A 13,614-nucleotide genomic window follows, 5' to 3' on the forward strand; every position below is an offset into this window, starting at 1 on the left:
TCTGATGAGAGGGAGCAGGAAGAAGATTTTTCTTCTCCTTGCATTTCAAACTCTTCACCCCCCCCCCCAACCACTTTCTACTCTAGCCTGATCTGTCTCTCATGTCTCCAGGGCCCTCTTTAGCCATAGGCAGCTGCCTAGGGCACCACTAGGTCTGGGGGCACGGCTCTGGTGGAACCCCGGACAGATGGGAAGCAGTGGAGCATGTAAGAGCAGGGCTGCTGGGTCCTAGAGAGAGCCGAATGCAGCACAGTCTGAGGGAGGGGATTGGCTGCTGGGGTCTTTGGGAAGGGGGCGGGGGGAGGGGTTGGGGAGGGAGCTCACCTGTGAGTGTGACTCTTTCCCCCTGGCTGAAGTGAGGTGAGGCAGGCTCTGCGGCTCTGGAACCAGTATCCTTTGTTGTCCCCCATAACATCCATTCTTCTCCTGCCCTGCCCCATGGAGCACCCCCTCCTTTCTCCCTCCTCCCCAGGAGCATCCCTCTCTCTCTCCTCCCTCCCCTCCGTCAGGGCTGGGTTGGGTGAGGTGCTGGGGGGTAGGTGGGGGGAGGAGGCTGACTGGCTGCCTTCTGAGGAATGACAGTGAAAGTAACTCACTTCCTGGGCAGTGAGCCAGGATTGGAATGTCACACAGGGCTGGGCTGGGGTTAGCCAGATGTGTGAAAAATCAGGACAGGGGGTTGAGGTAGGGTGAGCAGATATCCCTATTTTATAGGGCCAGGCCCAATTTTGGGGTCTTTTTCTTATATAGGCTCCTTTTACCCCCCACCCCCACCCCCTGTCCTGATTTTTCACACTTGCTGTCTGGTCACTCTAGGTGGGGGTAATTGGTGCCTATATAAGACAAAGCCCCAAATATTGGGACTGGCCCTATAAAATCAGGACATCTGGATCTGGTCACCCTAGCTGGGGAGCGCCTCTCCCCTGGGCTGGCAGCTGCCAGCGATCCATCTCATCCCAGGGGAGCTGCACAGGGCAGGATGAGCTGCTGTGGCTCCATGGGTGACCTGTCCTTGAGATCAGATGCTGTGCTAACTTCACCATGGTCCGTAAGGCTGGTGGTGGTGCCCATTGGTGTGTGATTGGACCTGAGGGTTTGCTGCTGCTGTTGCCACTCTGCACCCCAAGAGGTGGATTTTGGGGTCTACTGCAGCTGTTGGACCAGCAGGCTGGGGGGTGAGCCAAGCATGAAAGCAGTACTGTGTTGCCCTTGAGATTGTCATTTAACAACTTTGTTTGCCAAAAATTCTTGCTAACAATCCTGAATCCAATTTCAATATTTTTTTTAAATCAATATCTTAGCCAAAAACAGAAAATTAAGTTGTTGACAATTATTAGTGACAGGTTTGGTTTGAGGCAGGGAGTGGGCCAGTTTTCATCAGAGAAACAAAAAATGTCGACTGACTTTCCTATAGCCTGTTACTCCTGATAAGAGCCCTCCAACAACTGTAATACGCTCATCTCCTTACTAGTGTATAGAGCAGGGGTCGGCAACCTACGGCACACATCCCAAAGGTGGCAGATGAGCTGATTTTTGGTGGTACGCAGTAGCAGGCTGAGCGGCTCAGCCCATCACTGCTCTGGGGTTCCGGCTGCTGCCCTATTGCCAGCTGGGATACTGGCCACCGGCCCCACTCAGCACCTGCTGCTGGCCTGGGGACCCCCAAGGAACCCCAGGCTGGCAGCGGGCTGAGCAGGCCGTCTGAACCACTCAACCTGCTGTCAGCCTGGGGTTCCATTCACTCAGCCGGCAGCGGGCTGAGTGGGCTGGTGGCGGGCTGAGCAGGGCCGGTGGGGGGGTTGAGTGGCTCAGTCTGCTGCCAGTCTGGGGTGCCGGCAGCACTCAGCCTGCTGCTACTCCGGGGTTCCGGCTGCCGGCCCCTTGCCAGTCAGGAACCCAGCCGCCAGCCCCACTCTGCCTCCTGCCAGCCTGGGTGAGCAGAATCCCAGGCTGGTAGTGGGCTGAGGGGGGTTGGCGGCCGGGATCCTGGCTGGCAGGAGTTGGTGGTCAGAACCCCAGACCAGCAGCGGGCTGAGCAGGGCCTGGGATCCTTGTCTAGGGTTCCAGCCACCAGTCCCGCTCAGCCCGCTGCCGGTCTGGAATTCCACAGGAGGCAGAGTGGGGCTGGCGGCTGGGCTCCTGACTGGCAAGGGGCCGGCAGCCGGAACCCCGGAGTAGCAGTAGGCTGAGTGCTGCCGGCACCCCAGACTGTCAGCAGACTGAGCCACTCAACCCCCCCACCGGCCCTGCTCAGCCCGCCACCAGCCATAGACATAGAGAGAGACCGTCTACAAACGTTAAAGTGTATTACTGGCACGAGAAACCTTAAATTACAGTGAACTTGGCACACCACTTCTGAAAGGTTGCTGACCCCTGGTATAGACTGACCATATGTTGTACTAAGATTCTCCTGCTTTTTTTTTTCCTGTGAGTCAGTATAGCTTTTGCCAGCCCAGAAGTTGGGCAGCCAAAGTTTTTCGTTTTCACAATGTTTTCTACAACTTTCATAAAGTAAATACATAGTTAATATAAGTTAAAAAGGCCAGGGACAGTTCCTTGTGAAGAATCTGTACAGCAGATCATGCTAGAGCTGTGAAAATGTCAGTTTTTGATGGAACTTTAGAGGCAGTGATTTATCATGTATTTTATCATGTGAATGTGCTGCTATTGCTAATGTCTTTCCAAACAAAATAAGGCACAATAGGACTTCTGTAACATTTCTGTGCTACCTTAAGCTAGATGAGATGATTCTGTGCTGACTTCATTTTGGTCACTTTGTGCTTTACCTAGCAGTAAAACTAGGGTTATATTTTCCCACTGTTTGGAAACCCAGCTTATTAAACTGATTTTGCAGCCAAAAAAGCCAGAAAGATTGCTTTTAATTAAAAACAAATCTTTGTTTCAATACCTCTTCATATAAATTTCCAATAACATTTTGACAAATTAAAAAAATTATATTATTTGCATCATTCTGTCAAATCAGAATTTTTTCTATAGTGCTACTTCTTTAGTGCTAGTGCATCAGCATTACAGTGTGCTTAATTAAGTTAAACTGGTTTTAATAACATGAATGTGGCAAGTTTTCCAATACTGTATGCTTATATTTGTGTTGCTAAGAGCAGATCAGGCACAGGGGCACCAGTTTAATAATCTCGCCTAGGGCACCATAAATCCTAAGGATGGCCCTGCATGCCTCAATTCTCTTTTTCCTGGCCTTGTTCCAGAGCCCTCACAGCCCAATTCTCTGCCCTAACGTTGAGCCCTCTACTGCACCCTGAACCTCTCATTCCAACCCCACCGCAAAGCCTGAACCCTCTAGCCAGTGCTCTCATCCCCCTGCACTCCAACTCTCTGTCCCATGCAGTCTGATTTAGGGTGTACTAATAATATTAATTTGGAAAATATGATGAAAATTAAATTTATTAGCTTAGATTTTATTTAATTTAATTGAGTTATAAAGTTACAGTTGCTTTACTGCTATTCAAAAGATACATATGGCATTATATGCAACAAAGTTTTGGTTAATGTACTCACACCCTTCCTTGATAACCTGGTGGTAAGAGACACAAGACCAGCTTTGCAGTTCAGGTTTCTCAATTCTTGAGTGAAAGATGCAGTGCTTTGAAAAAGCTAGTCTTACTTAGGGTTCACTTGACTATGTTAAACTTAAAATCAAAACCTAATAAACAAAGAATAAAAACTTAGGGAAACCAAGCTTAGCCTAGTTCCCTTGAAACTTAAAGTTAAGAACAAGTATAGCCTACTGATAGTAGATAGAGAGAGAGAGTGGAGGAAGTAAGTCAGAATGATAGAGCGACGTGCTCGAGCGAGGTGGGTTACCTCTTTTATAGGGCACAAGCGCCGGAAATCCTTCCTCCTATGCCCAAATTTCATTCCTTACCAACAAAACATTAGGGTACGCTTACTTCATAGGCTAGTATGTTTGTGCGTGTTGATGACATGTACATATGCACATAAGTTCCCTTGTGGTGTACCTGTTAATTCTGTGGGTACAACACTGAAAAACCCCTTATGCCATTCTCCATTGTCGATTGGTCTAGGTAAAGGTCTTAGACAGGCGTGGGTACTTCTCTATTTGAGTAACAAGATAAAGGTCAATTTTCCTTTCTGAGTAAAAGGTCACACTATAGATATGCTCACTTTGCCTTAGCTTAACATACAGGATATGGCCTGTAGGTCCTCGTAAGTCATGTGCCCCAGCCCCCTAATCATTTTTATTGCCCTCTGTTGGACTCTCTCCAGTTTGTCCACATCCCTTCTCATGTGGGTCCCAACCCCAAAAGTACTCACATTTCACCCCAATGGCTCCAAAATGTACATAGGGTGCTGCCATGGTCAAGTCACTCTTGAGCCTGCTGGCAGAGAACAAGGTGAAAATTAGCCAGGACGTCGCTCAGGCAATTCCCTCTGCTCCCAGCAGGTGGTTTCGGAAAGCTCCAAGATGGCTCACTTCCCTTTCTTTCATCAGCTTCAGGCCCCAGGGTTACAAATGCACAAACCAGTTGGGAGTCTCCCCTGGGCTCAGGGTGGGGCTGCTCTGAGGGGATGGACTTGCACACTTGGGATATTAGTACAAAGATACAATTTCAGTTTCTCATAGAGAAATCTGAGGGCAATTTATATTTGGTTAAAAATCTTATTTAGTGAAAGGAAAGCTGCAGTGACAGCCTGGTTACTGAGATGCAAAACACTTTCCTCCTGGGAGAAACAAGAAGTTAGAATTAGAAATTTACATAGTTTGTTCCAGTGTTGGCACAGGTTTAATTTTGCTTCTGTGTAGGTTTGTTTCAGGATGTGACTGTTTTGGTTTATTGAGTTGTTTTGTTTTTTTTTAATTGAAATGGAGCTTTTAATTGACATTTGCTGGATTCGAATGGCTGACCTGCAACACCAGTTTTGACATAGTTCTGCATATTTTATACAGATTTGGCCAGTATTCAAGGATGTGATTCCTTTATGGGAGGTTTTAGTGGTCAGGCTTATTTATTTTATGTTATTTTCTCATCCTGCTGTAGCACACCTTTTTGATAAAATGTTGAAATTATTAATTTATGGCATTTGTTAGTTTTTATGTTTAAAAACAACGTTTTTCTTAATTTTTGGATTTTAAATTAAGCATTGTTTTTTGTTTCAATTTTTCATTTAGGTTTTTGTTGTTGATGGGATCTTTAAGAACTTTGGATTTAAATAATATTTTTATCTCAAGGTTCCAAAGACTCAGACAAGGTTTTCATCTTGAGGCCAAAAGACCAAAAACATCAAGACACTTGATCATGTCCTTGGAAAGACCAAGAGACTACTCACACTTGATCTGAGCTCATAGTATTAAAATTTGGACAGATTTAGATTATTAAAGTAAACCCTGTTTACTATTTTATTTTAATAAAGGTTGTATTGCTCCCATAAAGGGTGGAGCCAGGTTATGAGGGACACAGCCCCCCAATTTTTTTTGTCTATCCCAGCTCAGTCCCCCACCAAACGAGAAGAGTCTGATGCCACCCCTGCTGGTCACTGGGTGTCACTGCTGCTCCATGGGAAACATGCTCTTTGCATTACCCAGATTGGTGGGAAACACACTCTGTGCCTTACCGTGACCTGTCCCTGGGTTTCACTGCTGAATCAAGGGAAACACCTTCTGTGCATTACTCTGAATCACCACGAGGTGTCACTGCTGCGCCAAAGGAGACATAAGAACGGCCAGACTGGGTCAGATGCAAAGTCCATCTAGCCCCGTATCCTCCTGTCTTCTGCCAGCGGCCAGTGCCAGGTGCCCCAGAGGGAATGAACAGAGCAGGGAATCAGCAAGTGATCCATCCCCTGCCGCCCATCCCCAGCTTCTGGCAAACAGAGGCTACAGGCACCATCCCTGCCCACCCTGGCTAATAGCCACTGATGGACCTGTCCTCTGTTCATTTATCTAGTTCTTTTTTTGTACCCTGTTATAGTCTTGGCCTTCACAACATCCTCTGGCAAGGAGTTCCACAGGTTAACTATGCAACTGCCCTGAGTTCCCCCCCCCCGGGTTGTATATGGAAAAGAGGATGAGGATGAGGAGAGCCATGATGTGTCTGTCACTGGCTGGTGCCTCAGTTTCCTGTAGGCAGCAGTGCTGCAGGCTCTTTTGGTCAGTTCCCATGCACCTGTGTCGGGGGAAGGGGGAGTAGAGGCTCATGCCCCCCCAGCCCCACACCCCTCCCCCAGCAGCTGGGGAATCCAGGCCAAATGTAACCCTGGTAGATGGGCCGGGATTAGCCTGGGCCGGGGTAGGGCTGGGGAGGAATTGCGGGGGAGACAGATGCACCCGCTGTGAGGGGAGATCCTCCCATTCCCTGCCAACCCCCCTCACTCCTTGCAGCACAGCACCCCCTAGCACTTCTTACTCTGTCGTGGGGGTGTCTGCTGCCTGCTTCTCCCTCAGCATCAGCTCTCCCCACCCCGGGGCCCTGGTGTCGCCCGTCCTGTGCAAACAGGCAGGCCCCGGTGTGCCCCATGGCGCTGCCCTGCAATTGGGGGGGGCAGCTGTTGGATGGAGCCATATTGAAATATGGGGGTGGGCAAGGCTGGGGACCAGGACTCCTGGGTTCTCCCCTCAAATGTGGGAGGGGAATGGGGGTTAGGGGGTAGAGTGGGGGAGGGGCAGGGCTGGGATCCAGGGCTCCTGCTTTTTCTGGTTTTCTCCACCTCCTGCAGCTGCCTCGGTCCTTTCAGTGCATTTCCTGTTCCAAATTCATTTGCTGACTTGTGCAACCCACCCCAGAGGTGGCTGCATCTCAGTGTTGGGTGAGGCACCCTTGGCTGCATCACCTCCTAACCGCGTCTCTCTCCCCCTGCAGGTGACCCTGCAGCACTCGGCAAACATCCGCAAGATCGTGGGGCGCTTTGAGCATTGGGCAGGCAGGGGCCAGGTGCCCAGCCCCCCCCCCCCGAGAATGGGACCCAGCCCCCCTACTTTTTACAGGGATTAAAGAGGGGCAAAGGGGGGCAAATCAGAGGAGGGGGGTGGCCAGGGTCTGAGCAGGGGGTGGAAATTGACTGGTCGGGGGGTCAAGCAGCTGGAGGCAGAGTTAGGAGAGGGGCTGAAGGGCAAAGTCAGGGAGGGGGGAAGGAGCCGGAGTTCAGCCCAGGGGGAGGCGCTGCCAGAGGGTTAAACCCCGGCACCGGCTGGGTCTTTGGGTTAACAGTTACCGTGGGTTGCTGAGACTCCAGTGTTTGCAAAAACTGGGTCGGGGGAGCAGAGGGGCTTTTCTATTTCCCCTCCCACAGGCAGCACCTCTCAGCATGGGCTTCCCAGGGCTGGGCTCTTAAAGGCACAGGCATCCCACTGCCTAGACACTGCAGCTCCTCTCTGATGTGACCTACTGAGGTGCTGCAGTAGGAGACTCAATTCAGTGAAACCGGGAATTCCCTATACGCCCCCCAGCCAGGGGGCTGTGCACCCCTTCCCCGAATTTCCCCAACACCCCGCCCCCCAGTGGTCAGGTAGTTACATGCAGCGCTGCCAATGTTGTCACTGTTTGCAAATCTGAATGGAAATTGAAACATTAACACACACTTTAAAAGCAGATCCAACATATGAAAAATACTTGTACCTGAGAAAGTAAAATAGGTTTGAAAAGTCTGGACAAAGCCGGGTTCCTCACCCAGCTGTTGTTTTTTCTGACAATGTCGGTGCATTGGCTTCGGCAATGTTGGCCAGCCTCAGAATTTCAAATGATGATTTGGAAGCAAGGTGTGAATGACTCTCCCCTGACAGCTAGTGATGAGCCAGGGTTGGGGGAGGCTTTGGGACCAGACTGTATTTACATGAACTCACCTACTCTGCCGAGGTGTCCAGCAGACAGAGCTGTGCCGCCTCTGCTCTAGGTGCCTAGAGGAGGAGGGAAGGTGTGTGGAGCTCCAGCCTGGGAATCTTCCTCCCTCCTGCCAAGCCCTGACTATCAATCCTGGCCCTGACCCTCCTTTCTTCAAGCGCCATGTGGGCCAGAGGAAAAGTGTGGTAGGAAGCACAAGGGCCAAACTTGTGGACATCAGGTGAAGCAGCAAGAATCCCACCCATCAGGGTAGCAAGTTCTAGAGCCTCAACCCATTGTGGCCACCGCAGCCAAAGACCTGGCTCTAGGAGGTCTGAGTCACCCAGCAGGAGGGGAAAGATTTACTCTTGCACAGCTGGAGACAGGGAAGTTGAGCACTGGGAGCTCCAGGGCTTTACCACAAGCCAACAGAAGGTCCCACTGAGATTTGAACTCAGATTGCAGGATTCAGAGTCCTGAGTGCTGCCCGTTACACCATGGGACCAGCTTGTGCTGTGTTTGTGCACATCGGTGACCCTCATGGGGCTGGCTTGTGTAAGGGGGCTTGGCCCTTTACTAAAACTTAGTGTGTGTGTGTGGGGGGGGTTTGGTTGGCTAGTTCCCAGCACCAATAGAAGGGGGAAGGGCCAATGGGAAATCAGGTCCCTGAGACTGACAGTCCCCAGGGGCAATGGGGAGAGGCCAAAGCTCCAAGTTAGCCGCACTGACAGGCCAGGCAGTGTAATGAGGGAGTCACCAGGCCAGGGGGTCCCATCCTCCGTGGGAGCTGGAGCTGCCTGGGCCAGAGTGGGCGGAGCTAAGGAGAGAGCAGGAGCCCGAGAAGAGCCGGGGAGCAGAGCTGTGCAGGTGTAGTGCCAGAAACTGCTCCCTGTAGGACTTTGCTACCTGCAGCAGTTACTGAGACCTGAGGTTGTTCTTATTTGCTGACTTGTCCTAATTGGCTAAAATTTGACAGTGGTTTCTCTAGCAAAGGCCAGTCCCTGGCCCCTTGGTCCAGACATCCTCATTCACATCAGGCTGGGGTGACCAGATGTCAAAGATGAAATATCGGGACACGGGGGGCGGAGCAAAAAAAAAGCCGGAGGCTCCCCCCCCCCACCGCCAGGCGGCAGTGGCACAGCCCCGTCTCCACCCAACTCTCTGCTCCGACCCCCGATACACCCCCAGCTCCCCCATCCCCTCGCTCCTGGGCCCAGCCTGGGCTCCGAGCTCTGCAGCCGAGCCGCACTCCAGGTCCCTCCTGCAGCTCCCGGGCAAGGGGCAAACCAGGCAGCCGGGCCCAGGATCTCCTGGCAGGAGCGTGTCTGCCCCACGTGTGTCTCCGCCCCAAGCCCACATGGGTCCTGCTCGCTCCGAACTGCCTCCAGCCCCACTGCGCTGCCCCGCAGGCTCCAGGGCTGGAGCAGCTTCCATGCTGCCCTCCCGGCCATGGCCATGGCCCGTGTGCAAACCTGGGAGGGAGGAGGATGCCGCCTGCTTGGGGAAGAGGCAGGGCCAGGGCAAGGATTTGGGGAGGGATCCAATGGGGGAAGTAGGGGGTGGAGTCAGGGAGGGGGCGAGTGTCCCTCCGGGCTCTGCCTGTGTGCCGGAGCAGAGGGCAAAATTGTTTGTTTGTCCAGTGTCCCGACCAAACATCAGTCGGGACGTGGGACAAACAAGCAAATATTGGGACAGTCCTGATAAAATCAGGATGTCTGGTCACCCTACATCAGGCTTCAAGTTGAGAATCATTTCCCCTTCCTGCTCTGGGAGGGGAGACTTTTAAATGCACTCTCTGTGCGACTGCACATGGCTAAGCAAAGAGAACAAACCCCCAATCCCCCCTGTGCTTTGGGAGCCAGGTTTGCGGGGGGAATTCTGTAGTTCAGATGACTTCACGCCTGGGCATTGTGATTCTTTACCAGTTTCTCTGGCATTGGGGCAATTTTGTGCTCACAGCTGTGATGGCTGAGTGGTTAAGGTGTTGGAGTTGAAATCCAATAGGGTTCCCCTGCACAGGATCAAATCCTGCTCACAGCAAGGCCTGTGTTTTAGCCAGTCTCTCACCTGGGCAATACCTCTGTACAACCCCCTGAGACACTCTCAATTCTCTCCCCACCCCAAGTAAATCCTGTTCTGCTCCTTTCATAAAGATCCCTGGGACACCACCTCACACTGTGTCCCTGAGTTGTTGGGAAAACTCTCAGCACCTGAAGCCTCTGCCACTCACCTGGTGCCCCATAGATCAGCCATAGCCCTAGTTCTGCTCCTCTCTCTAGAGTGTGAAAGGAGCCGAGTCAGCGACTCCATGGGAGCTACGGGGCTGCAGAACCAACAAAGGAAAAATAGGTGCTCAGTGCCCACTGGCAGCCAGCTCCCCCCCCCCACTACAGGCCTTGCTGACAAGCTCCTCCTCTTCCCCTTCAGCACCTCCCACCTGCCAGTGATCAGCTGTTCAGTGGGGTGCAGGATGCGCTGGGCGGGGAGGGGGAGGAGCAGAGACAGAAAGAGGTGGGGGAGGGAGAGGAATGGGGCAGGAAGGTGCAGGCCAGGAAGAAATGGCACCGGGATGATCCCCTGCTGGCCACTCGAAGGCCTGGGTGCTCACCGCTCCCCGCAGTTTCCAGGGAGACCCCTAGTGTGCCAGCCCTTCTTGAAGTCACCATCTCTCTGCCAGGGTCAAGCCGCAGACTCCTCCACCCCTGGGACTGCTCGCTGCAATCCCCCGGGGGACCCTGTTACTGCAGAGTCCTTCTCACTGGTCACATATCCCAGGGGTTAATCGCCCCTGCAATCGTCCCTTCGTTTTACTGCTCCCCAGTCACTTACTGCAGGAAGTGCCATCCACGGGGCGCAGTAGGTCCCGCCGCTGCCACCAGTTGTCACGGAGTGTGGGGGAGTCCGGCCCTGCACCCCTCTTCCTGGGACTCTCAGTGACTCTCAGCCAGTCAGTAAAACAGAAGGTTTATTGGACAACAGGAACACAGAGCTACAGCAGAGCTTGTGGGCACAGCCAGGACCCCTCAATCTAGTCCTTATGGAGATTCAGGGAGCATAGATCCCAGCTTGGGATTCCCTGAATTCCACCACCCAGACCCAAAACCGAAACTGACCCAAACCCTCTCCAGCAGGCTCTCTTCACTTTGTGCAGCTTCCCGAGCAGAGCTGTTTACTCCCCCTGCCTGACTCAGGTTACAGGCTCAGATACAGACCATCACCTAAAGTCACCCCCTGCTCTCCCATCCCCCACACAAACAGATACTACTGCATCACGCCCTCACTCCCGACCCGCAGCCCCTGGGCTCCCAGCTGAAACTTCCCAGTTACTGCGCTGCTGGTGCCCCTTACTCCTGACCCACAGCCCCTGCTATCCCAGTCCTGACCTCCAGACTCACGGCTCTGATGGTGCCCCTCACTCCCTACCCGGAGCCCCCTGGGTTCCCTCCAGCTCTGATGGTGCCCCTCACTCCCGACCTGCAGCCCCCTGGCTTTCCCCCAGCTCTACCAGTGCCCCTCACTCCCGACCCACAGCCCCCTGTGCTCCCTCCAGCTCTGATGGTGCCCCTCACTCCCGACCCGCAGCCCCCTGGACTCCCCGCTGAGCTCCCCAATCACTGCGCTGCAGGTGCCCCTCACTCCCACCCCACAACCGCTGCTATCCCAGTCCTGACCTCCAGACTCACAGCTCTGCTGGTGCCCCTCACTCCCTTCCGCGATCCCCCTGGGTTCCCTCCAGCTCTGACAGTGCCCCTCACTCCCGACCCGGAGCCCCATGGGTTCCCTCCAGCTCTGACGGTGCCCCTCACGCTGGGTCGGTCGGGCTGGGGCGCGAAGCGGGGCTGGGCGAGCCGCGGCTGGGCGAGGCGCCGCCCCTCTCCCGGGGGGCGGCGGTGACTCTGGACGCGAGCCGGGCCCTTCCTGTGGATCGCCCCAGCTGCGGCGGGCGTCGCTCGCCTCTCCCCCATCCGCGGGGACGGGGGGGGGCCGGCGTTCCTCCTCGGCCGGCGCCTAGCAGCTGACTTAGAACTGGTGCGGACCAGGGGAATCCGACTGTTTAATTAAAACAAAGCATCGCGAAGGCCCGCGGTGGGTGTTGACGCGATGTGATTTCTGCCCAGTGCTCTGAATGTCAAAGTGAAGAAATTCAATGAAGCGCGGGTAAACGGCCAGGCAATAGTATAAAACGGTGGAAAACCACAAAATGATGGTGGCACTAGATAGTGGCGGAAATAGCCCAAGTCGAGGGGCTAACTCGACTAACCGAAGCAAGAAGACTGTACTTTGGGGCAGGTGCATCTTCCGACCCAATGAGCCCTTGGCCTGATATCGAGCCAATGTCGCCACAGTGGCCACACAAACTGAGAGCCCTGTGAACACTGAAAGTGAGGCAGACAATGTCCAGCATGCCCCACAGACAAAGGAGGTACACTCCAAACCCCGTATCTCACAAAACCAAAATAAATGGCTAACAGTCACTCGAAAGAAGCAGTGGATCGGCCCAATCCGCACAACAGAAATCATAAGCAGTGCTTTTAAAGAGACTGTAAAACCCACCTGCCTGCCAAATCCAGACCTCTCCTTAATCACATCTGGTGAAGAGGATTTGGACACTGAAGGACCAAGTACAGAAACAAGCGAGAGCCACACAATTACCACTATTGAGGAGACAGTGGAAACAATTATAAATGGAACACAAGAAAAGACCCTAATCCAACTACCTAATAACAACCCAGCGTGCCCCTTTTGTGGCGATCACGTTGGCAAGCCAATTGCTCTAAGTGTCCACCTCAAGCGAAATCACGGTGGAAAAGTGGTCAAATTTCAATGTTCCATGTGCAACAAAACTGATTCCAAAGCACACAGCATCTTGTGCCATATTCCAAAATGCAAAGGGAAAATAAATGAAGAACGATCGGGTGACTGGGCTTGCAGAACATGTAACAAACAATTTATCACCAAAAGTGGGCTCTCCCAACATAAGAGAATAGCCCATCCAGCGATACGGAACCAAGAACGTATCGAAGCCAGTCAGCCCAAAACAACCTCCCAACGTGGCAAACACAACAGCTGCTGGACTGTTGAAGAAGAACAGCTCCTCGCTGCCTTCAATAACATGTGGAGGCCAAGAATTAATTAATAAAGGTTTGAAGGGATCTTAATGTATGTTAGCTAATATAGCAGAAGTTAAGATGTGAGCCTGCATGCTGTGAGATATGTGGTACAGAGAGAATTGTGTGAAGAGTCGTTACAACCTTGTGAATTGCAGTCTTGTTTTCTGTTCTAGTATTGCAGACAAATAAGATAGCGAATAGGCTTATGTATAAACAAATGCAAATGTTTACTTCTACTGTCTCCACGTTTGCTAGCCACTGTCTGTAAAAAAGGTATAAAAATTGTTATGATTGTTTACTAATTGAGAGAGATCCGTCCAGGACAAGGGGCAACCCAGTTCCTGACACTCTCTCCCTCTTGTGTTCACTAGAGAAATAAATAAAGTTATTTGGTTTTGCTGCACCCAAACAAAAAGCGAGAACTTAGTTTTTTCTTCGACAACATGTTCTGGGGCAAAAGGAACATAAATATCCTGATCTCGGATCACATCCAAACAAAAACGGCTAAACAAATAAGTGAAAAGCGTTAGACTGCTGGGCCTCATTAAAAAAGCTGCAGTGACAACAATGGACCCATTACCTGCATCAAGCACATGCCATTTGGAAGTAAAAACTGGTAGCCCTATTACCACTACTGGACTGAAAGACGCATACATGTGCAAAATAAAGCAAAATATAGTCAACCAGGGCCA

General features: G+C 52.2%; 2 non-coding genes across 2 annotated transcripts; one reads left to right on the plus strand and one right to left on the minus strand.

The window, feature by feature from the left end:
• Positions 1–8,244: 8,244 nt before the first annotated feature.
• Positions 8,245–8,316, minus strand: TRNAQ-CUG. Its single transcript has one exon. It is a non-coding gene; the product is annotated as a tRNA-Gln (tRNA).
• A 1,453-nt stretch (positions 8,317–9,769) lies between these two features.
• On the plus strand, positions 9,770–9,851 carry TRNAS-UGA. Its single transcript has one exon. It is a non-coding gene; the product is annotated as a tRNA-Ser (tRNA).
• The last annotated feature ends 3,763 nt before the right edge of the window (positions 9,852–13,614 follow it).

This window comes from Mauremys mutica, unplaced genomic scaffold, assembly GCF_020497125.1.
Source record: "Mauremys mutica isolate MM-2020 ecotype Southern unplaced genomic scaffold, ASM2049712v1 000972F_np12_obj, whole genome shotgun sequence".
In the NCBI taxonomy this organism is placed as follows: Eukaryota; Metazoa; Chordata; order Testudines; family Geoemydidae; genus Mauremys; species Mauremys mutica.